This window comes from Diplotaxodon limnothrissa, linkage group LG4 (assembly GCF_057381915.1).
Source record: "Diplotaxodon limnothrissa isolate DT_005_m linkage group LG4, D_limnothrissa_male_GT1.1, whole genome shotgun sequence".
Classification (NCBI taxonomy): Eukaryota; Metazoa; Chordata; class Actinopteri; order Cichliformes; family Cichlidae; genus Diplotaxodon; species Diplotaxodon limnothrissa.
The window spans coordinates 15,665,157-15,688,918 of record NC_140599.1 but is presented as its reverse complement, the minus strand read 5'-3'; the positions used below and the strand labels follow the sequence as shown (position 1 = coordinate 15,688,918).

General features: G+C 41.6%; 1 pseudogene; it reads right to left on the bottom strand.

Annotated features, from left to right (window-relative positions):
* The window catches only part of LOC146633510 (uncharacterized), an 82,440-nt pseudogene that overhangs the window by 31,146 nt on the left and 27,532 nt on the right, over positions 1-23,762 (bottom strand).

Below are 23,762 nucleotides of genomic sequence, written 5' to 3'. Positions count from 1 at the left end.
TATAGTCTACAAAAATATTCAAATATGGCAGATCAGTTTGCATCAGCTCCTCCTCCTCAAAGAGGAATACACTTTTCCATTTCTGCTTATTGATACTAAACTTATAAATAAACAGGTGCTGGTTTTATTCATTTCACCACTTGTACAGTGCATCTTTTTTTTCCCCAATACCTTTGTTTAACCAAAAAATGAGTGTTGAATCTTCAATGTATCACAGAAACATGTAAAAAATCTTCTAAATAAATACTAATAGCAAAGTGTATAAAAACTGTGATAAAATTTTGTTTCCTACACTAACAACTTTAACAGTCCATTCCAGTAGCCTGTCTGATCCAAGCATTATTATAATCACCACTGAACCCTGCGTATGTACAGGTCAGTCTGTGAGATCACTAGTACAGACTCAGTCAGTGTTTGACCCTCAGTACCTACAGACAAACAGTAATAATTAGTGTCTGTATTGTGCAGGTACAGATAAGTCCAGAAGTATTTGGAACCAAAAGGTAATCCAAATCCTTAAGGACTTAACTGCATCTGCACAATTTACAGTGCATACTATGGTGGAACAACGAGCAAATTATGTATGAAAAATTATTCCAATTAGTCTGAGCTTAATGAATTCTGTTAAATGTGTTGCAGATCCTTGCACATTTATTGTTTCTTTCATAGTGTTGCTGAAGTTCAATAGCAATTAATTTCTCTGAATCAAATTTTGTAAAGAGTTTGTTCCTCTTGTGTCACTTTGGGTCACAGGCACAGTGATAAACAGCAGAATCAGAAGTTGTCAAGTTATTCATCTGCAGATACACCTGCTTTGGAATTTTTGATAATCACCCCATCATGTGATTATCATCTGTCTTCTCTGTTCTCTGTTTTGGACATAGAAGACAGATGGTTTGAAAGAGGAGTGAAAGAAGTGATCTATGTGCACTGTGAACAACCATCTTTGATTGCAGACAGTTGATGGTTTACGACACCAACTGTCTGCCATCTATATAATCCAGTTTTGAGATTCCTTCCCAGACGCCTTAACACCCACTCCCATCCTGGGCCATTTGAACTCAGTAAATCACATGATAGGGTAGGGCAAGGTTTCACAATGGGTTCACCCGAAACCTTGGCTGATTCTGACCCACACCCGTTTTCACACCTTGGCTTGTGTGATTAGGTAGAAGATCAATAGGGGACCCATGACCCTCTTAGGGACACTCCCATAGGGCTTAAAATCTGTGACTCTCCACCAATCTTCAAGGAAACTTAAAGAAGTCCAGATGCTTCTCTTTCCAAGCTCCCTATAGACTACGTCTACCTGAATGACTGAGAACCTTCACAGACATAAAGGTTGTACACTCTCTCGCTCTCTGGGGGGGGGGGGTTCAGGGATGAGCTGTTGAATGCTCTTTGTTCTGACTGTATTTAAAGTGAAGTTTCTACCAAATGACAATCTGTTTCAATTACCAAGCTTAATATTACAAAAAATATATTTTACTCCAGCAGGCAAACTCCTGTCAGAGTCATCTCTGGAGATGATAGACTTAGAGTAAGAGAATGTACAGGTTCATTTTGTGTTATTTTCCAGACCTTTTTTTTTCTTTACCATTAATTCAGATTCTGTCAGAGACCATCAAAACATGTCAAGAGGATCAACTCACACTCAATTAAACTGTAATATTTGTAGATGACCATGGTGAATCTTTAAAAGAATGTTACATTGAGTTGAAAGTGAAAAGAATGAGTCTCCGAGCTTAAGATTGAAAAATGAAACACACAAAAAAAAAATTTTCTATGCATTTCTAAATCATCAGGCATATTTTTAAACTCTCCATATTATGAGGATCAGCTTTTAGAATTCTGAATTAATTTGCATTAAGTGTGACCGTGTTTCAGGGGGTTGGGAAGCTCATCTTGTAACCGGAAATTATCTTTAAGTCTAAACATCTTGTGTTTTTAGACGTGAGCTTGTCGATGAATATGGGCATTTAAACAAGACAGACAAAGTGAGTTTCATCAGAAGAAGAGAAACAGAAATCTTTTTTTTTTAATATCAGATTTATTCTTCACAGAATACTTTGTAGCCTGTCCAAAGCTAACACCTTGACCAAGTCCATAATGACAAAGTAAAGATTGCCATAATTTACGAAAATTGTGAAGGTTTTTGTAAAGCTGCTGTACCACCTTTAGTCAATGTGAGTGTCGAGTGTAATAATAAACAGCAGAATCTTCAGTGTTCAGACTGTTCATCTGCAGATACAGCTGCTGCCTGCTGTTGTCTCTGGAGATGGCAAACCGGTCTTGAACTGACTGAGAGTAGAATTTACTGCTACTGCCACTATCAATAGTGGAAACCCACTCCAGCCCTTTTGTCTGATCCAGCCCATATAATAGCTGCTAAATGTGAATCCAGAGGTTGTACATGTCAGTGTGTGGGATTCTCCTGACTTCATGCTCAGACTGCTGGATATTTTTGGTTCATAGTTTATTTAAAAATAGAATAGGAGGCACAGCATTCACCTTGCAGGCCCCTCTTGGAACAAACTTTGAACTTGGTTTCAGGAGACAGATACCCTCTCTGCTTTTAAGATTATGCTTAAAACTTTCCTTTTGACAAAGTTTATAGTTAAGGCTGGATCAGGTGACCCTGAATCCTCCCTAAGTTATGCTGCAACTGGCTTCCCATGATGCACTGAGTGTTTCTTCTTCAATTACCTCTTTACACTCTATGTGTTTAAACATCACTCTGCATTTAATAATTAGTTATTGTTAATCTCTGGCTCTCTTTCATAGTGTGCCTTTGTCATGCCTTCCTCCTTTGTAGATTCTTTACCTTACAATATAAAGTGCCTTGAGGTACCTGTTGTTATGATTTGGGACTATATAAATAAAATTGAACTGAATTTAATGGAACTGAAATACAGATTTTCCTTGGACTTAGAGTATTATTAGCAAAGACAAATTTTTTTGCAACCATAAAAAGAAACATAGCATTTTGGGTTTTGTTTGTTTGTTTGTTTTTCCATTCCTTAAAAACACATTTCAAACAAGAAAGGTGATAATGTTCACAAAAACAAATGCAAATATTTATTAAACACCAATAATGCAAATTGATTTTATCTTTGAGTTTGTTCATAAGTTAAATTTAATTTCTGTCACCGAAAAGCAAATTTTGACTTAGTTTGTCGTGATGGGTTTTTGTACAGCATTTCTTTTTTGTTACTGTGCTTCTCTAACACAGTAATAAACAGCAGAATCTTCAGTCTTCAGACTGTTCATCTGCAGATACAGCTGCTCTCTGCTGTTGTCTCTGGAGATGGTAAACCGGCCTTGTACTGACTGAGAGTAGTATTTGGTGCTACCACCACTATTGATATAAGCAACCCACTCCAGTCCTTTTCCAGGAGCCTGTCTGACCCAGTTCATTTCAAAGCTGCTGAATGAGAATCCAGAAGCTGTACATGTCAGTCTGTGGGAATCTCCAGGTCTTTTAACTGCTGGTTCAGATTCTGTTAAAGTTTGACCATCAACACCTGTCAAGGAAAACCAAAAAAATTGTGAAACATATCAAAAATGTTGAAAAAGGCTAAAGATATACTATATTAATAAAAGATCTGTTGGACTTATCACCTGCCCAGAAGACAGCTAGAAGCAGCAGTCCTGTCCTGCAGTCCATCATGTTAAACTGTGAGTCCACTGTTCCCAGCAGTCAGATAAGTACACTTAAGACCTCAAGTTTTACATTGACTCCTCCCATGTGAGAGAGAAAATCATTATGTACAGTGTGCAAGAAAAAGAAAATAAACTGATTCATTAAATTATGATTAAACTGTTTATTTAACTTGACTAATAATGATACAAATCTGTAAAATATGTAAAACATGGATTTTATCAGTAATACCCTGAGAGAAGACAAAAAAGACAAGAAAATAAAAGTAATCAAAGAAGTACAACATACATTAATAACAATTAGCTTAAATCCACTGAAACGCATTTTCTAATTTCACAGACATGTCAAATGAGACAAAACAAAAACATATGAAAAAGATGAAAACTGCTTTTAAGACATCTAACAACTAAAATATGTCAACACGTTTTTTGTTTTTTTAATGAACAGAATGAAAATATATTAATTTATGCATTAGCCTGTGTTTTTATTATTAATTGTTGGTGGCTTAGTCTCATGTACTGCATATTTGTGTAGGTTTATGGATGTCTGGTAACACTGAGGGGCCGCATACACAGAAATAAACAGCTGTGTCTTCAGACTGCAATTTTACCACTGTGAATGTCATTGTACTATTTGAAGTATATGTGTGGTAGTTGCACTTTTTCTTCAAAGCCTTGTGAAAGTCTCATCCTCCATAATGAACCAAAATCTAGTTCATTCATTTTTCTTCATTATTTCTGATCAGTCCATGAATAACCAGGCATGTTAAAGCCTGTCCAGGCTGTACAACCACTGATTCTGACTGGATGAGGTCAATACTGTGGAAAAAGATTTTTCTCTACAATTCAGCTGATTATTCAGTTGTTTTTATAGTGTTTATTAGATTGAATGCACTTAAAAGCTTCTCCCAGGGTCCAAAACCTGTAAGCAAGAGAGAACATGATGAACTTGTGTGAATGGAAAATCAGCCAAGCAAATATATGTTCAAAAATACCAAATACCAAATTGTTCATCTCACAGAACTTCTTTATATGTTAATGATTTATGTTCATGTAATAGTTACAGATGTAAATTCAGATAATGGCTGAATATATAATATAGTTTTGGCTTGTTTCTTTTTCTTTCTTTTTTTTGCCTTTAAGTGTCTTTCAAACAAAAAACTGAGGCAATAACATTCACCATACCAATAAAAGGGCTGAATTCAATGTACTGAATTATGATTGAATATTGGATATTTAATCCCCTTTCATGTTTTATACCACCACCTCTCATAGGTTTGGGTGGTAAAGTAATGGTTACGTTTCTATGGCTTGGGTAAATGTTTTACTGGATTACCTTGGATGACTTCCTATTCATATCCTCTGTAAATGAGAATTTCTGATTTTAACTTGACGTGCTGAGTTTTTTGAGTTTCTCATCTTGTATCACTGTGGTCCTCAGTCAGTTAGGAGTTAAAGACAATTTAGTATGATATCCAGGCTCTGGCTAACTTCACCAATGTCAGTAATCCCCCCATAAATGTGTCTGTTATTATACAAATGTTATATAAAATTATATAAATGTGTTGCAACAAATCAGTGGTGCATGCACTTTAATACACAACATAAGCTGTTATGTTATGTAACATAAAGAAAAAGCAAATTATAACATTTACACTTACAAATACATGAATACAATATTTAGGGTTCACCGTTCCTGGTAAGGCACATTTATTGTTCCTTTCAGTGTGTGTATGTTTAATAAATTGTAAATGTGAATTGCAGAAAATAAAATTTAGCTTTTTTATTTATTCATTTTTGTTTTTTTTGAGTTTTTGTACAGCGTTTCTTCCTCTTGTGTCACTGTGACTCTCGAGCGCAATAATAAACAGCTGAATCCTCAGTTGTCAAACTGTTCATCTGCAGATACACCTGCTTTCTGCTGTTGTCTCTGGAGATGGTAAATCTGCCTTGGACTGACTGAGAGTAGTAGATGTAGGTACTGCTATCACTGATAGCAGATATCCATTCCAGTCCTTTTCCAGCAGCTTGTCTGATCCAAGCGTTCCAGTAATCGCTACTGAACCCTGAGTACGTACAGGTCAGTCTGTGGGAGTCTCCAGGTCTTTTAATGACTGATTCAGACTCAGTCAGTGTTTGACCTTCAGTACCTACAAAAAAACCCCAGCTCAATAGATACAATGATGCAGACATTTCATGTGTTTTCATCAGTAACAGTAAATCTATAATCCTTACCAGCCCAGTTCACTAAAAGAATGAGAAAAGTGAACCAAATACAAGGTCTGATCATGATGAAAGCCATTTATCTCTGCTCAGTCTACAGTGGGTACATCAATGATTTACTCTGTTTTATGTAAAGATAAACTAGAACACAGTTTTGCATCAGCTCCTCCCTCAAATACAGAACCACACTGTAACTTGTAGTACTGATCATTTCATTGCATTATTATTTGACGTTTTACTTGTTAAGCAAATGTTTTCAGGTAAGACTCCCCAAGCTATTTATTTATTTGTTAGTATAGTATAATAGTAAAAATTATAGTAAATAGTAAAAATTATACTTGTTACTCCCTTCAATAGTACATCATGTTTAAGCATTTGTTTTTGGAAGCCAGGAAATCAGGAATTCAAAACTACAGTATACATGTGTGTCTTTTTGTTTAAAGTTTTCTAAATGCTGATCTACTGGCACCTTTAGGTTTTGTCAGATTTTTGTGAAGCATCAGTGTTTGTGTTTATGATAATGGTTCATTTTACTGTAAAGTATGAACAAAGTAAATAAAAATGAGTTCTGTTTAACAGAAGTATAAAACTTTATATTAGTCTGTTTCCAAACATCTGTCAAAGACACGGAGCTGCAGGAGATTTATGCAAATAGCTTTTTTTTTCCCAAGAGAATTTTTTCTAACATGTAAACATCTTAAGTATTCTGTTAAATATCTATAAAAAGGTTATTTAAGTTTTCACCAGTGCAACTTAACACCTGTTTCTTTTATCAAGCCTAATATTAGAAAAAATTGATTTTACTCCAGCAGGCAAATGCCTCCTTTTTTCTTGTTTGAAATGTAGTGCATAATTTAAACTTATGAGTGATTTCAGTTTTGTTTTGCGACATTTTAAGGATCAGCTTTAAGATTCATCTTAGGAAAAAAAAAATGTCACAGAGTTTCAGAATTCATTTATGGTCTTGGAGCGCCTCCTCTGGTGAACTGAAGAAACAGCTGTTCGAAACAGCTGCTCAGCCAATAAAGGGTATTTGTTCAGGTCTCCTAATGGTTTTATGATGCTGTGACTCTCTGGCACAATAATACACAGCATCGTCTTTAAGCTGCATATTCTGTCCATGCTTTCAGTGAGACTATGAGGCTGTGAGGATATGCTGATGTTGAAGGCCACTGGGTCAAAGCTTCTCTCTCTTGCAGCCAACAGTACATGTATATGAAGTCTTTGTATGTGCTTGGCAAGAAGTATATTTTGCATGTGGAGGGATGTATTATATAAATAAAAAATAAAAAAAACAACAACAACAACAACACATTATACTTATTGTACATTTTTATAACAAATATACAATGCAAATTTAAACATTTAAATTAAAAATAAGACAACCAAAAACTTTATGTTCAAAGTTGTTTCATTGTTTCTTTATATGTGCTGTTGATCCTGTGAATGACAGAAAGAAAAGAGTTGGTTTGATGTGAGCTTTTCTACATTGTTTTTTTCCCCTCTTCCCATAGCTATATTTTAGCTAGCCAGCAGCAGAGTTTGACCCTCAGAATGAGTCAGAGATATATGAGCAGAGAGTAAAAACATGTTGCCAGACTACCTCTAAAAGGGACCTCCTGGACAGTAGGTTGAAAGCCTAGTGCCGGGGGAACCAAGTAACGTCTATCCCTCCCACCCCCTGGCATACCTCCATGCTCCCATAATATAGCCTCACGACAAACATCCATCAAGGTGGCAGTAGGGTGGCTGCGGACATACTGTTTTAATTCTCTGCGTAAGAAACAATCAAGCACATTTTCAACAAATTGGTCTCTAAGCAACACATCTTTGTTCAGCAGAACATGAGGGGACTGTTTTACAACTCTATCCATGAGGCACATAAGAGCATGCGAAAACTCTTGCAATGTTTCTCCCTCCTGCTGTCGTCTTGAAAAGAACTCTTCCTGCAGAGAGACATATGACTTAGTACATCTACAGTTCCTGTAAAATAGTCAAAATCTTTTCGGGATTGTCTTTCTCCTCTGAAAGCCGATATTTAATCTCTTCTCTGGGCTCGCCTTCTAGATGAAAAGGGCTTTGTCGGCTGGTGAAAGATGCCGTACCCTCAAACAGGCCTGCACCTCTTCCACCCATTCGGCAATACCTATACCAGTCTTACCGTTGAACCATGGGCACTGGGAGCTGAAACAGCACAATGCCCATTGGTGGATGAACCTGTAGCAGCAACACTGGTGCCAGGTAGCTCCGATCCTCGCTCTTGCCGCATCCACCGATTTTCTGCTTGCCCCTGAGCTACCAAGTCTCGTAACTGTGCGAGCTCTTCCTCCATAATAAACCAGAGTATTTAAATATCACTTACTAAAAAACCAGAAGTCCGTCCCGCCGCCGCTGCTGCTGTCTTGCCGCTGCACTACAATAACCAGACAAACCGAACAGATTTAACCCCAAAAACAAAACAAAACAAAGACATGCAACAGATCTCTGCCTGAAAATATCCTGGCGACACAACGCCAGATTGTGGTGTCGCGATAGAGGAATAACCGGGGACGGTAACTAAGATGTTGACAACGCTACCTGGGGGAGGGCATTACACCTCAGGAGAGACTTCTCTAGCCAATGTAAGTGTTGCATTGACTACCAAAGCCCACAGACTCGTTATTAACGGCAGAGGTGAGACAGATGAATTTTACAAATTAAAGTTTATTAAGAACTACTACTAAAAACAGAATTATAAAATCAAAAAGGCACCTAAGGTAGAAGGGTTGAGACAGCAAAATAGATAATTAAAAAACTATTAACAAAACGACCAGACTCCCTACCACAATGTACTTCCTGAGACAACTGGGGAAGTACAGTCTTCCACAGGAGCTGCTGATCCAGTTCTACACTGCGGTCATTGAGTCTGTCCTGTGCTCCTCCATCACAGTCTGGTATGGAGCAGCCACTAAACAGGACAGGAGCAGACTGCAGCGGACTGTACGGGCAGCAGAAAGGATCATCGGCACCCCCCTGCCCTCCATCCAGGATCTGTACCTCTCAAGAACCAGGAAACGGGCAGGGAAAATCATCGCAGACCCCTCACACCCTGCACACAGACTTTTTGATCTGCTGCCCTCTGGCAGACGGTACAGAAGCCTGCAGACCAGGACCACCCGACACAGGAACAGCTTCTTTCCCCTCGCCATCTCCCTTCTTAACAGTTGACCTGTCACACTGCTCCCACTGCCAGACTGCAACTGCACCTTATGTACATTTTGTAGTATTCATTCCACCTCATTCATTTCTGTATTTTATGTATATAAGTTTAGATTCGTTATTTATAGTTGGTTTACATAGCTTTGTGTATGTATGTGTATATATAGACACGTGTGTGTGTGTGTGTGTGTGTGAGAGAGAGAGAGATTTACATTGCTGTGCTTGAGAGCCACCATCTACCGGAACCAAATTCCCTGTATGTGTCTGCACATATACTTGGCCAATAAACACGATTCTGATTCTGATTCTGACAATGCTACCTTAAAAACAATCACAACATGTTAAAAGAATAACTAAACAAAATAGTGGAGACCGGCCACTTGAGGAGGCAACCTACTGGAGGACTGCCCAAGGATGCCACCAATTACTCACCCGTGTGAATTTACTGCAGACCTCACTCACACTAAACTCTAAATGGTGCAATCTACCTATGCCCGGTGTGTACACTCGCATGCATTGGGGAGGGGATTCCACCTCAAGTGCCTAGCCCCTCGACAAGCGGCCGCACCTCCACTAAAGCAATAAAAGAAAGCATAAAACGTTAAACAAATTAGTAAAAGATCTACATAAAACAAATACACCCCAAACTACTATTCGTTAAAAAAGCATTGCATAACAAACAAGACAGCAGCAGTATAGTGCAAACCACTCTCTAAAGGGCAATACTAAACTGAGTAGCTTTCCTGGAGAGATCTGCAGCGCTTAGCTGCCTAATGCTCTCAGCCACCTTGGATGAACAAGACTGCCAAATGCCTCCTTCTGGTAGTGAAGCGCAGCTGTTTCTTATAAGCCTGCTAATTGTCAACTGGGAAGGTGTGGATGTTAGTGGTGCATTTGTGGACATCATGTAAAATCCTACCCCAGAATCTACTTCACTACAATCGTAAACAAGTTTCAATTTCAACTGTGAAGAGAAGTCTTCGAGCTGCAGGTTTGACAGGACATGTTGAAGCAAAAAAGCAGTTGCTAAGCCATCATAATAAGACAAAGAGGCTTACCTGGGCCATTAAACATCACCATTGGACTACTGAAGATTGGAAGAATGTATTATGGAGTGATTAATGAAAATTTAAAATCTTTGGATCATCAGGCAAGCTCTTTGTACGCCTTTGAAAAGACAGGATGGTTCCACAGTGGAATCAGCTGTCAAACATAGAGAAGGAGGTGTGGATGGTCAGAGGCAGTTTTGCTGGATCCAGGTGACTTGTACACAGTGAGATGCAACCTGAACCATAATGGCTACCACGGCATTCTGAAGCACCATGCAATACCCTCTGGTATACGCCTAGTTGGTCAGGGGTTCATCTAACAGCAAGATAATGACCCACAGGTTTTGGGGATGATCACACAGGAATTAACGATATTAAAGAAGTGGTTTGATATAAATAAATTATCATTGAATCTCGATAAAACCAAATTTATGTTGTTTGGAAACCAAAAGAAAAACATCGAAGTAGAAATATGTGTTGACAATGTATATTTAGAAAGAGTAAATGAAATAAAATTTCTTGGGGTGATCATCGACCACAAGCTCTGTTGGAAGCCACACATTACTTATGTTCGGGGGAAATTGGCACGGGGCATTGCCGTCCTGGGGAAAGCAAAGCATATGTTGGATCAGAAAGCACTGCACATTTTATACTGTGCTTTACTACTGCCATATATGAGCTACTGTGTAGAGGTCTGGGGAAACACATACAAAAGTAACACACAAACAATAACTATAATACAGAAAAGGGCCATTAGATTAATAAATAATGTAGGGTACAGGGACCATACAAATGCACTCTTTGTCAAAATGCAAGCTATTAAATTCCAAGACTTGGTGAAGCTTAAAACAGCGCAAATAATGTATAAAGTAAGAAATAAATTGCTTCCCAAAGAAATCTGTAAATTGTTCATAGAAAGAGAAGGTGGGTATAACTTAAGAGGGAAATGGAATTTAAAAATACAAAGTGCTAGAACAACTTTAAGAACTATGTCTATCTCAATTGCAGGAGTTAAATTATGGAACAGTCTAACAGAAGAAATAAAAGACAGTCAAAACATAAAACAGTTTAAAGTAAAATATAAAAACCTAATTTTAAATAAGTATAAGAATGAAGAAAACGGGGTTAACCCAGGACGGTAATGTTGCTGGTAATGGTGTTGCGGTTCTTTTTTGTTTTTTTGTTTTTTTGTTTTGTTTTGGTTTGTTGTTTTTCCATAACTTGTGTATCTGCAAATATACACATTCTGTATTTTTCATATGAAAGAAACTATACTGTGGTGGGGCTTGCTAATTTCTTGTTTTTGATTTATGTATGTTATGTTTTGTTTTACTTCATATGTTTCATATGTTGTTTGTTTAATTTAAGACAAAAAAAAATTAAATGAATGAGAGGTAAAACTTGAGGGGGTAGGGACAAATAAGTAAATACTTCAGCCTACTCCTTTTCAAACAAATAATGGAATGATATTTTGTAATGATTGTGAAGGCACATGTTTGAAATGTTTGAAATAAAAATGAACTGAACTGAACTGAACCCAAAACATAAGTCCAACCTATGGCAGAACTACCTCAGGAAAAAAGACCAAACTAGTAAGCTTGAAAACATGGAGAGGCCAACACAGTCTCCAGACTTAAATCCCATTAAGGTTTGGTATGAACTGGACAGAAGATTGAAAGAAAAGCTACAAGTGCCAAACATTTATGGGAACTTCTGCAACAGATATGGGAAGAACTTCCTGAAGAATATTTGATTTCTATTGTAGAAAGAATGCTACAGGTATGTTTAGCTGTTATATCTGCCAAAAGTGGCTACGTTGATGATTTAAAAGTTTAGAATACATTTTGGCCAATTAATTGATCCCATGACTTTATTTATTTATTCATTTATTTGCTTATGAAATAAATAATAAATAAATAAATTGCTTATTTGTACTATGCTTTCATTTCAGAGTGCAATAAGACATTAAACTGCATAATTTTCATTAACAAACTGGAAACATTGAGGTGTGCTAAAAGTTTTGACTGGATGTCAACTCTTACAGGAGACTAGAAATGTTTGTGTTTGCAAAAAGAAATGTTCTTTTCTTACCAACCCAGTAAACTGAGAATATAAGAAAATAAAACATAAAATGAGGACAGGTCATTTAAGAGTCATGTCTCTCTGCCTGGTCTATAGTTGTGTAAAGCATTCATGTAGTTCTTGTGTTATATTTGGCAACACACGTAAATATCATCCACCATTTTGCTGTGATACATTGTTTTCAGAAGTACAATAGCCAGTCCTTTCTTCCTGATATAGCTGACCATAGTAAGGCTGCCAGTAAATTTAAACTCTATGCTGTAAACCTCAGAAGCCTTGATCAGAGCAAGAATGTCTGCCTTGACCTATTGTAGACTCCGAGTTATAGTGTCTCCAGGACACACTGGGCAAGAGGAGAAAAAGTTATCGGTGATAATGTTTTGTCTTGTCATTCTGAGTCTACTACACAACTGTTGGATAGTGGTTTCCCACAAATTCTTCTAAACTAATTCCCCTGTTTATCTCCCTGTGTAAAATATTCCAAAAATGACTTAGTGGATGTGGGCATCACAATGTTCAGGCCATACGCATGTACTGTTCTTAAAGGGTGATACTCTATGTGACCCACAAAATATGTATTCCTGACAGTAACAGTTACTAAGAATCAAAATATTCCATGAAATTCCATGTGGGCTCTGAAGGAACAAATTACTGTATCATTAGACCGTGAATTTTTTTTCAATAATAATAATAATAATAATAATAATAATAATAATAATAATAATAATAATAATAATAATAATAATATTAATAAAATATTATGGCTGTCAACGTTAATGTGTCCATCACAAATGACCCAAAATTCCTGAAATGTCTCTGTAAACACATTTCGGGCAGTTTGTCCAAAGTTTGTCCTTTCTGTGCTCCAGATGGGTTGATTGCGTAAATTTTTTTAATTTAATAATTAAAATTAATTTAATTTTAATCGCATTAATCGTGATTATCATGTTAATTTTGAGAGCCCTAAAAATATTAAAAGATAATTTTTTAAAAAGTTGAAAGGATAGGGTCTTTGCTTTGTGTCTCTTGAGGACAATAATAAACAGCAGAATCCTCTGATGTCAAGCTGCTCATCTGCAGATACAGCTGCTTTCTGTTGTTTCCTTTGGTCATGGTAAACTGATGCTGAACTGCCGTGAGCTTAATTTCTTGCTACAACTACCTCGATCAAGAATTGTGATCCACTAAGGAATTTCCCCATTTATTAATTTTTTTGAATAAAGACACTTCAATTTGTTCAGGTTTGCTGATGTTTTGTGTTACTGTGGTATCGGGCACAGTAATACACAGCAGAGTCTTCAGGCTGCATATTCTGTCCATTTAGAGTCACTGTGTTGCTTGAAGTGTCCAAGTCAATGCTGAACTTGCTCTTTAGTGAATCTTTATAGCGAGAGTCCCCAGTGTATTTCATCACAATCCACTCCAGTCCTTTCCCTGCAGGCTGTCTGATCCAAGCTGTCCAGTAGCCAAGAGAATAAGAGACCTGACAGGTGATGGTCAGACGCTGACCTGGCTGCACAATCACAGAGGCTGGCTGTGTCAGCTGTGCACATTTCACACCTGTGGAGAAAACATTGCAGACTGTAACAATAGTCTTTCTGTTCATAGTGATCATAGTGCTTCTGTTCAGTTAGACTCACAGGATCCAGCAGCCAGATGGTACTAAAGATGCTCTGATGGGAGCTTCTCATCTTCTTCTGTGACTGACAGCATGATATCAGACTTTATATCAGCCTGTGAGGAAGTTTGATTTGCATACAAATGGATGCTGACAGATTATAAGAGAAAACAGATCACACTGTGGCATTTAGTATAAGTAGTAAGAAACAATTTTAGTGCAATTAAAAGGAAATATTATTTAAAAACAAATATAGTGTTGGATTTATTTTTCTTAAAAACAAAAGTCCTTCAACTCTCAATTCAGACACGGAAGATAACAATATTTACATGTAAAAATCCACCAAAAAAAAAAAAAAAAGAACTATACAACACAAATGCTTCACAAAACCAACTTTATTGCATTTCTGAGTGTGAGGATTGAGTTAAATGTATTTTCTGTAATTTTGGGGAAAAAAACCTGAAATCAGTGTTTGACGTAGTTTGATGGGTTTTTGTACTGAGTTTCTTCCTCTTGTGTCACTGTGGCTCTCGAGCACAATAATAAACAGCTGAATCCTCAGTTGTTAAACTGCTCATCTGCAGATACACCTGCTTTCTGCTGTTGTCTCTGGAGATGGTAAACCGGCCTCTGAATGACTGAGAGTTGAAGGTGATACTATCACTGTAGATCAAAGCAATCCATTCCTGACGTTTTCCAGCAGCCTGTCTGACCCAAGCTGCAGCAATATCACCGCCAAGTCCTGAGTATGTACAGGTCAGTGTGTGGGAGTCTCCAGGCCTTTTGACCACTGATTCAGACTCAGTCAGTGTTTGACCTTCAGTACCTAAAAGTGTTAAGATTTCATTAGTGTAATAAAATTTTCCTCACATAGTTTTATTTTTCCAATTAATTTGTTTGTCCTTACCAGCCAAGAAATAAAACAGAAAAAGAAAAAATATTAAATAAAAAGGTCTGATCATTGTAACAGTTGTTGTTGTTGTTGTTCAGTCTGCAGAGTGTATGTTGAGTCTTTGTGTTTTGTGCTGCTGTATATATCAAGTGACATTAGCAGTTTTGCAGTCTCCTCCTCTTTTTGGTGGTTTCGTGCTATAACGTTTTAATTCATGGGGCATAATTTAAACTGACGATATCATGAACACAAAAGACACTAAAAGTCACATAAGATGATATCATAAAAACAATCTACAATTCATTCATGGTCTTAGAGCTCTCCCTCTGGTGATTTCATGGTATAACTGTTCAAGCACATTTTACGTGTGTTTTTGTTTAGGTCATGCTAAACACAGTTCTAATACAAGTAACCATGTGTAGTGTCCATGCTGTCAGTGTTTGTGCTCAATGAGACTCACAGCATCCAGCAGCAGAGCTACAGTTTTCTACAGGGAGCTAATCTCCTTCTGTTGCAACCAAGTGTATTAAATAAAGTCTTTATGTTAGTCTGGAAGGAAGTTTATTTTGCATACCGACGGATGTATAAAATAGAAAAAAGAAACTTTTAAAAGACTAACAGTTTTCAGAGGATTTTTTTATGACTTCTTTAAAACTTTTAACACAATCATACAAAATTAATTTAAAAATTTCCACTTAAAAATAGGAAAACAGAATTAATCTTCAAAGTTCTTGATGAAGCTGTTTGATCTTTGTTGTTGTTGTTGTTTTTAATGTGCTGGACATGAAAGCAAATTCTGACTTGGCTGAGTTTTTGTACAGCGTTGCTTCCTCTTGTGTCACTGTGGCTCTCGAGCACAATAATAAACAGCAGAATCCTCAGTCGTCAGACTGTTCATCTGCAGATACACCTGCTTTCTGCTGTTGTCTCTGGAGATGGTAAACCGGCCTCTGACTGACTGAGAGTAGTAGATGCTGCTACTGCCACTGCTGACATAAGCAATCCACTCCAGTCCTTTTCCAGCAGCCTGTCTGATCCAAGCAGTAGCATAATCACTACTGAACCCTGAGTATGTACAGGTCAGTCTGTGGGAGTCTCCGGGCCTTTTAACCACTGGTTCAGACTCAGTCAGCGTTTGACCTTCAGTACCTAAAGAAATGTTAACTTTTTAGTTCAATCACTTTTTGTTTTGTCAGTTTAAATGTTCAACAAAATGTGTCCTTACCAGCCAAGAAACAACATAGTATCTGTAAAATAACTAAATAAACAGATGTGATCATTGTTAAAGTCGTGAAAGTTGTTGTCCAGTCAAAAGCTTGTCTATTAGATTGAGTCACCACACTTACTCTTCAACATATATAAATGAACTGAAAAATTGGATTTGCATCGACTCCTCCTCCTCACTGACAAATACCAGTTTTCTCAAAGTAAAAACTTGAAAAAACAGAAAAGTATCATTTTCTTGTTTTTGATTATAGTTTATTTTTACTTTATAATACATAAATTTTCAAATATTAAAACTTGAATTACATCAAAAGACTTGTTTCATACCAAAGGTCTTTTTTTAAGATCTCAAACTCAGAAGTATTCAAAGAAAGTTGCCCAAGTTTTTGTGTGACTACTAATGACAGTACAGGATTTAAGCATTTAGCAGCCAAGCCACTCCTTTACATAGAAAGAGGTATGTGCTGTGTTGTATATGACCCAAAATTTATGTTCCACTGGCAACATGCTGATAGTATTTGTGTGCATTATATGGAGCCAGTCCCTGTAATTCATTATTTCTACTGCAGCACTTGTGTGTAATATGGGGACTCAGCTGTAAACCATTTATGTGCAGCAGTAGCTACTGGAAATCTTGGTTTCAAGGGCACAACAGTGCCATAAAGAGCCCTTAAAGTTCCTTTTAACAAACTGGTGAAGCCAAAGAGAAATAAAATCATTTCCGGACATGAAAAACACAACTTCAAGCCAGTCAAACTAACTGATAGTTGCCTAAATAACTAATAAAATACCATGTTTCCTAACTAATTAAAAGGTCATAATACCTTTTTTCACAACTTATTTCAATACTTAAATTTGCTCTGGAAAGTGTAATGGGGAAAAATCTAGTTAACCCTCACATTTACATTTAGGTGTTTATAATGTAACGTTCTCAAGAACCAGACGGTTGGGTCTCAGTTTGTCCGTTTATTCGGCACAAGCAAGCGGGTTGCTAACTCAGGGGAGAGCGCCCTCGTGTTACACCTCTCTTCAGCCTGGCACCCACACAACAACAGAACCCAGGTCCCCCCTCCCCTTCCTCCACACCACCCTCCCTACTTCCTGCAGCACAACCAAACATGAATCTTAAAAGAACAACAACAGTGTGCAAAGATAACCAACATGTACAATAACACTTAACCATCGTTACACTGCCCCCCCAGCAATAAGTTCCTCGTCCCCGAGGGAACGACACAGTCTCTGAGGCGGGGTGGTAGCCTACGTTCCCTCCTTGACCTCCTGAGCCCCTGAGGTGGACGCGGAGCTTCGGGGCTTTGGGGTGGAGAGTCCGAGGGAGGGGAACGCAGCCCCGGTCGGGGGTCCCTCTGAGCAGGGTCATGGACGCTCTGTACACGTCCCTCTGGAAAGGAGGGGAGGGACTGCCCTCTGTAGGGGGCCATCCGGTCTCTGTGCAGCGCTACTATCCTCCCCCTAGGAGGCAACTGCACCCTGTAAACAACCTCCCCCACTCGCTCTAGGACGCTGCAAGGCCCCACCCAGCTGCTATCCAGTTTAGGACACCGTCCCTTCTTTCTCTTTGGGCTGTAGACCCACACCAGCTCCCCAGCACGGAAGTGCCTCCCCTTAGTGGTGATGTCATAATTCCTCTTTTGGCGCAGGCCTGCCTTCGCCAGCTGCTCCCGGGCGTAGGAATGTGCAGAATCCAGCCGGTCCTGCAGCTTCCTTGCGTAGTCCCGGCCTGGTGGTGCTTCTGGCGCGTCCGGGGGCTTCCCAAAAGCCAACTCTGCAGGAGTTCTCAGCTCTCTCCCTAACATGAGCAGGGCAGGCGTACATTGGGTGGAGTCCTGTACTGCCGACCTGTAGGCCATGAGGGTAAGGGGAAGATGGTAATCCCAGTCCCGTTGGTGTTCTGAGGTAAGGATGGCTAGCTGCTGGGCCAGCGTCCTGTTAAACCTTTCCACCAGCCCATCGCTTTGGGGGTGAAGTGGGGTGGTGCGGGTTTTCTTAGTCCCAAGGCGTTCACACATGGCAGCAAATACCTTGGACTCAAAGTTACGCCCCTGGTCACTGTGGAGGGTCTCTGCTGTTCCAAAGCGGCTGAACATCCCCTCCACTAATACATCAGCGACCGTCTCAGCCTCCTGATCTGGGATGGCGTATGCTTCCGGCCACTTGGTAAAATAGTCCATGGCCACAAGAACATAGCGGTTTCCTCTGTCTGTGCGAGGAAATGGGCCCATGACGTCCACAGCTACTCGCTCCATTGGGGCTCCTGCTGGTTGCTGCTGAAGCTGAGCCCGGGACTGGTCCTGTGGCCCTTTGTGTGAGGAACATGCATCACAGCTGCGGCAAAAGTCCTCCACGTCCCTCCGCTGTTGACCCCAGTAATAGCCCTGGCGGAGGCGGCGGAGAGTCTTGGAGACCCCAAAGTGGCCGGAGCCAGTGCTCCCATGGCAGGCTTCCAGCACAGCTGACCTCAGCGACCTTGGCACCACAACCTGCCACCTCTCCTCCCCCGTGGCAGGATCCTTCCAGGCACGCTCCAACACCCCCTCCTTCAGCCTGAGAGCTGCAAACTTGGCCCATAGCCCCCTGGTACAGATGGAAAACCCAGTGACCTCATCCCAAAGGGGTTGCTCCCCCTTCTCCAGCCACTGCAGGACCGGCAGCAGGTCCGTGTCTTGTTCCTGCCGTACCCTCCACTCTGCTGCATCCACCACCAGAAGAGCCCTGCAGGCGAGCTGTGCTGCTCCGTCTATTGTCGTGAGTTCCCGCTCTATTTCCTCTCGCTTCTCACAGTAACGGCAGCCAGCTGCAGCACATGGGCGGCGAGAGAGGGCGTCTGCGTTAGAATGGTGCGTCCCTGCTCTGTGCTCCACAGTGAAATTGAAGGCTTGGAGCTCCTCCAGCCAGCGAGCCACCTGTCCCTCTGGCTCCCTGAAAGACATCAGCCACTGAAGGGCAGCATGATCAGTTCTGATAACAAATGCTGTGCCGCACAGGTAGTACTTAAAGTGTCTCACCCCTGCCACCACAGCCAGCAGCTCTCGTCGTGTGACACAGTAGCGCCGCTCACTCCTGTTCAGGACCCGACTGAAGTACGCCACCACCTTCTCACCTTCCGGCCCAACCTGCGACAACACAGCTCCCAGCCCCACATTACTTGCGTCAGTGTCCAGGACAAAAGGCAGGGTGGGGTCAGGGGGGGCAAGGACTGGAGACTCTGTCAGCGATCTGCGGAGGGTGTCGAACGCCTGCTGACAGTCCCGGGTCCAGATGAAGTCACGGTCCTTCTGCAGCAGGTGGAAGAGTGGTGCGGCTATGGAGGAAAAGCCCTTCACAAACCTCCTGTAATAAGACGCCAGCCCTAGGAAGCTTTTGAGCTGTTTCTGGTCTGCTGGTGTGGGCCACTCGGTAATGGTGTGAATTTTTTCCTCCAACGTGCTGATGCCCTCACGACCCAGCTTGTGGCCCAGAAACTCCACCTCCCTCCTCATGAAGTGGCACTTGTCGGGGTGCAGCTTCAGGCCTGCAGCTGCCACCCTCTCCAACACTTGTCTCAGGGCATCCAGGGCAGCATCAAAGGAGCTCCCGTGCACTAGAAGGTCATCCAGGTAAACCAGACACCGTTGCCGTGGGACGCCAGCCAGCACACTGTCCATAAGCCTCTCGAAGGTCGCAGGAGCATTGCAAAGACCAAAGCTCAGGACTTTGAACTGCCATAGTCCCCTGTTAGTGCAGAAGGCTGTCTTCGGTCTGGATTCCGGGGACAGTGGCACCTGCCAGTAGCCACTCCGCAGGTCCAGGGTGGAGAACCAGGAGGACCCGGCTACTAAGTCGAGAGACTCATCAATCCTGGGAAGGGGGTAAGAGTCCTTCTTCGTCACTTTGTTGAGTGGTCTGTAGTCCACACAGAAACGCATCCTAGGACTTTTTTTCTTAGGCACCATCACCACCGCGGAGGCCCACGGGCTATCAGATGGCTCTATGATGCCCGCCTTCATCATTTCACACAACTCTCTGTCTGCAGCCTCCTGATGAGCCAGGGGCAGGCGGCGGGGGCGCACTTTAATAGGCTGGGCATCCCCGGTCTCAATGACGTGCTCTACCAAGTGTGTCAAGCCAACATCACTTTCTTTCAGGGCAAAAATGTCACTAAACTCTTTTAGTACCTGCCATAGACTCTCTTGCTGCTGTGGAGTCAGCCCCTCACAGTTCTTTGACCAGATACTCCTCACTGCTGAGAGCCTCTCCTCCTCCTCCGCTCGCTGTTCTGCTGGCGGGTATGCAGGGGTCTCTGCGGTGGAGGTGGACGCCGCGGCAGATGCTGTGCAGACCGGGGGGGGAATAAGCGGCACCTTCTTCCCATCAGGGAGTGCGAGGAAGCCTTTGCCTAAGTCCAGTACACCACCAATGGCTCGTAAAAAATCCAGCCCAAGGATGCAGGCGTCCTGCACGTCAGCCACCCAGGCAGCATAAGACACACCGAGGTCCCCCACCTTGAACTGGAACACTCCCCTCCCTCTCATTGGGGCCAGATCACCGGTCACAGTCTTAAGTTGCACATTAGTCGGTTGCACAGCAGCTCCGGGTGGGACAACATCGGGTCGGACCAGCGTTGCATTGGACCCCGTGTCCAGCAGGGCCGTACAGGACACCCCCGCAATCGTCACTGGAACATGGCAAAAGCCGCCAACCTGGGTCCAGCCCACAGCGATGGCCGCAACAGGTGGGGGTGGCGGTGGAGTGGGGATGTCGTTCTCCCAGGCCCGTGTACTCCCGCCTACACGGGCCCATGGGCGTTTCCCTGAACCGTTGCAAGCTTGGGGCACTGCCTGATGAGGTGTCCGACTTGTCCACATCCCCAGCAGCTCTGCGGTCGGCGGTGTGGGCCAGCCCGAGGGGAAGGCGACTGCAGCGAAGCCGCCTGCACCAAACTGCACAGGCCCGCTGGCGTCTCCGTCTGTTCCACAGGTGCTGACACAGCCCTCACCACGTGTGCGTCATCAGCGCCCCCAGAGGATCCCGCAAGCATCTCCCTCTCCAACGCTAGCTCTAGGGCTGCACTGAGTGTGGCCGGACGAGCAAGCTGAGTTTGCATACGGAGCTCTTTAGGGCTCAGGGCCTGCAGGAACTGGTCCCGAGCTAACTCCGCCTGCACTGATGGTGGCATGCTGTCATACGCCCTCCGGCAAAGGCACTCGACTTCATGGGCCAAAATGCGGAGGGGCTCACCTGGCAATCTGCGTCTGTTGTGGAACTCCGACCTCAGCAGCACTGGTTGGTTATACTGCCCGAAGCGCCTCTGAAGTGCTCCGACCAGAGCATTATAATCTCCCCTCTGCTCCCCGGTTAGCAGCAGCAGGCATGCAGCTGCATCCTCACACAGGCACAAAGCCAACTGGAGAGCTTTATGTTCCTCAGACCAGCCAGCTGCAACAGCTAACAGCTCGAACTGTGCGATAAACACTTCCCATGGCGTCTTGCCGCTGAACTTAGGCGTTTTTATATTCGCTGCAGCTTGCTGGGCGCCGCCATGTTTGTTTACATCACGTGACGGCGCGCCAAGCGAGGTCGACTCCTTCCCGCCGGAATCGCGGCCGCTGTGCGAACAGTTCCCGAGCCTAGTCAAACCTGGAGAAAATCCAGCCTCGGCAGACAGCCGCAGCGCCGTTTCCCTCACTCCATGGGCGGGCGAGCGCGGACGAACCTCCCTCTCCTCCGTCTCCTTCTTAATCTTGCCCGGCAACATCCTCGTCTCGTAACGGCAAGCGTCGCCAGCAACAGGGTGTCGGGCGTTCAGGGGTTCTTTTTTCTTCCTTCACTTCTGACACCAATGTAACGTTCTCAAGAACCAGACGGTTGGGTCTCAGTTTGTCCGTTTATTCGGCACAAGCAAGCGGGTTGCTAACTCAGGGGAGAGCGCCCTCGTGTTACACCTCTCTTCAGCCTGGCACCCACACAACAACAGAACCCAGGTCCCCCCTCCCCTTCCTCCACACCACCCTCCCTACTTCCTGCAGCACAACCAAACATGAATCTTAAAAGAACAACAACAGTGTGCAAAGATAACCAACATGTACAATAACACTTAACCATCGTTACAATAACTTCACTGTAGGATTTTTGCATAACCTTTGTTTGCTTACATGAAGTATGTGTCAGTATGACCTGCTGAAAAACAGCTTAGCAAAGCCTAAGGATGTTTCACTATCACTCAGAATGATGAACTCTCAGGAAGGCCAGCATCTGGGAAATGATAGTGGGAGTCTTCCCTGTCCAGCAGCAGCCTGGGTGAGACATACAGAGAGTTTGTGTGATGTTATAAAAGGGACACTGTGACGCCCCAAGGTTAGCGCTCTTATGACTGTATAACCGTGATGTTTTGATGTGTGTGTTTGCTCTGCTGCATGCAGTAATAAAATAGCTTCACCACAACTGGTTGCAGACTTTATTAACACAAAAATCTACGACAAAAGCAACTAGTTAAGTTCAGTTACTGAATATCATATATTTAAGTCCATTTGCAGTATTTTCATTTTTTCATTGTCCTGTAAATAAATAAACAAAATCTTAAAGTACATTAGCTAAGTAAGATCATTTGGATTTCAGATGCAAAAGTTTGAAATATATATGAAGTGAAAGCTCTCTGTGGCTGGTGATTGATGATCAATTACTTTCGCCTCCAAGAAATCCCACACTGAGAAGTTAGATGGACGTTTTCTGTTACATCCGAGTGTTTTGGTCCAGAGTTAAAACTGAAAGAAGCAGGAGAACTGTGAACCTTTGTTGCAACAGTGACACCTGGGCACACAGGAAACTACAGGTTTGATGACTATCACAGTAAGAGACGTCATAGTTTCAACACAAAAAGAAACTTTGCATTCATGACTACAGAATTTGCAATAAAAAAATAAATATATTTAAAAAAAACATATGAATTTTATTTTGTATCATATTTGCTACATCCAGCGTTGTTTTGTGCAGTTTTTTGCTTTAAAATGTGAAATTTATTTAGATTTTTATTTGGGGGAGGAAACGCACTGATGATGTACATGTCTCAAAAACACAAAAACACAAAAACTGTATGAATCGAATATGATACACTGGGCATTAAGGGGTTAAGAATTTGAGTGTTAAAACAGAAATGTATCAAAACTTAAACAAATCCAACTGAGTTGCTATCCTATTGGAAACATGTGGACCTATGAGCCTCCTCTGAGGTGAGTGTGAGTAAGGAACAACCATCGGGCTCACCAGCAGCAGGACTGGAGCAGGGTATTAGTACACACACACTGTATCACCCAAGTGCTGTAAGGATTTGCAAAGAAAACCTAACAGCACTACAGACACACTGCTTGACAGTCCCAGTATAAAATATCATTAAGATTAATCATTCACTTTCTCCTAAAAGGGAGAAGGAAAAGAATCACTGGATGTGATAAAACAAAGTCCTGTAATTAAACTCGCACAGTATGACTGAGTTTGATTTTTTTTTTTCATAAAAACAACACTTTTGATTTCAGAAAATATGTAGCATGGATCTTTAACATTATTGATATTTATGTGGCTACGTATTCTTAACCACCAGCCCAGCAGATAGTTAACAGCAGCAGTCCTGTCCTGTAGTCCATACTGTTAAACTGCATGTCCTTAACTCGCTGTCAACTTTACTGAAGTCAGATAAGTAGAAAAGAAATAAATCAGGCTTTTGCATCAATTCCACAGGAAACAGAAATGAATTATTCTAATATGCTATAAAATGTTCAAGTAAATATTAGTTTAAACCCTTATAAACTGTTCATACCATTCAAAC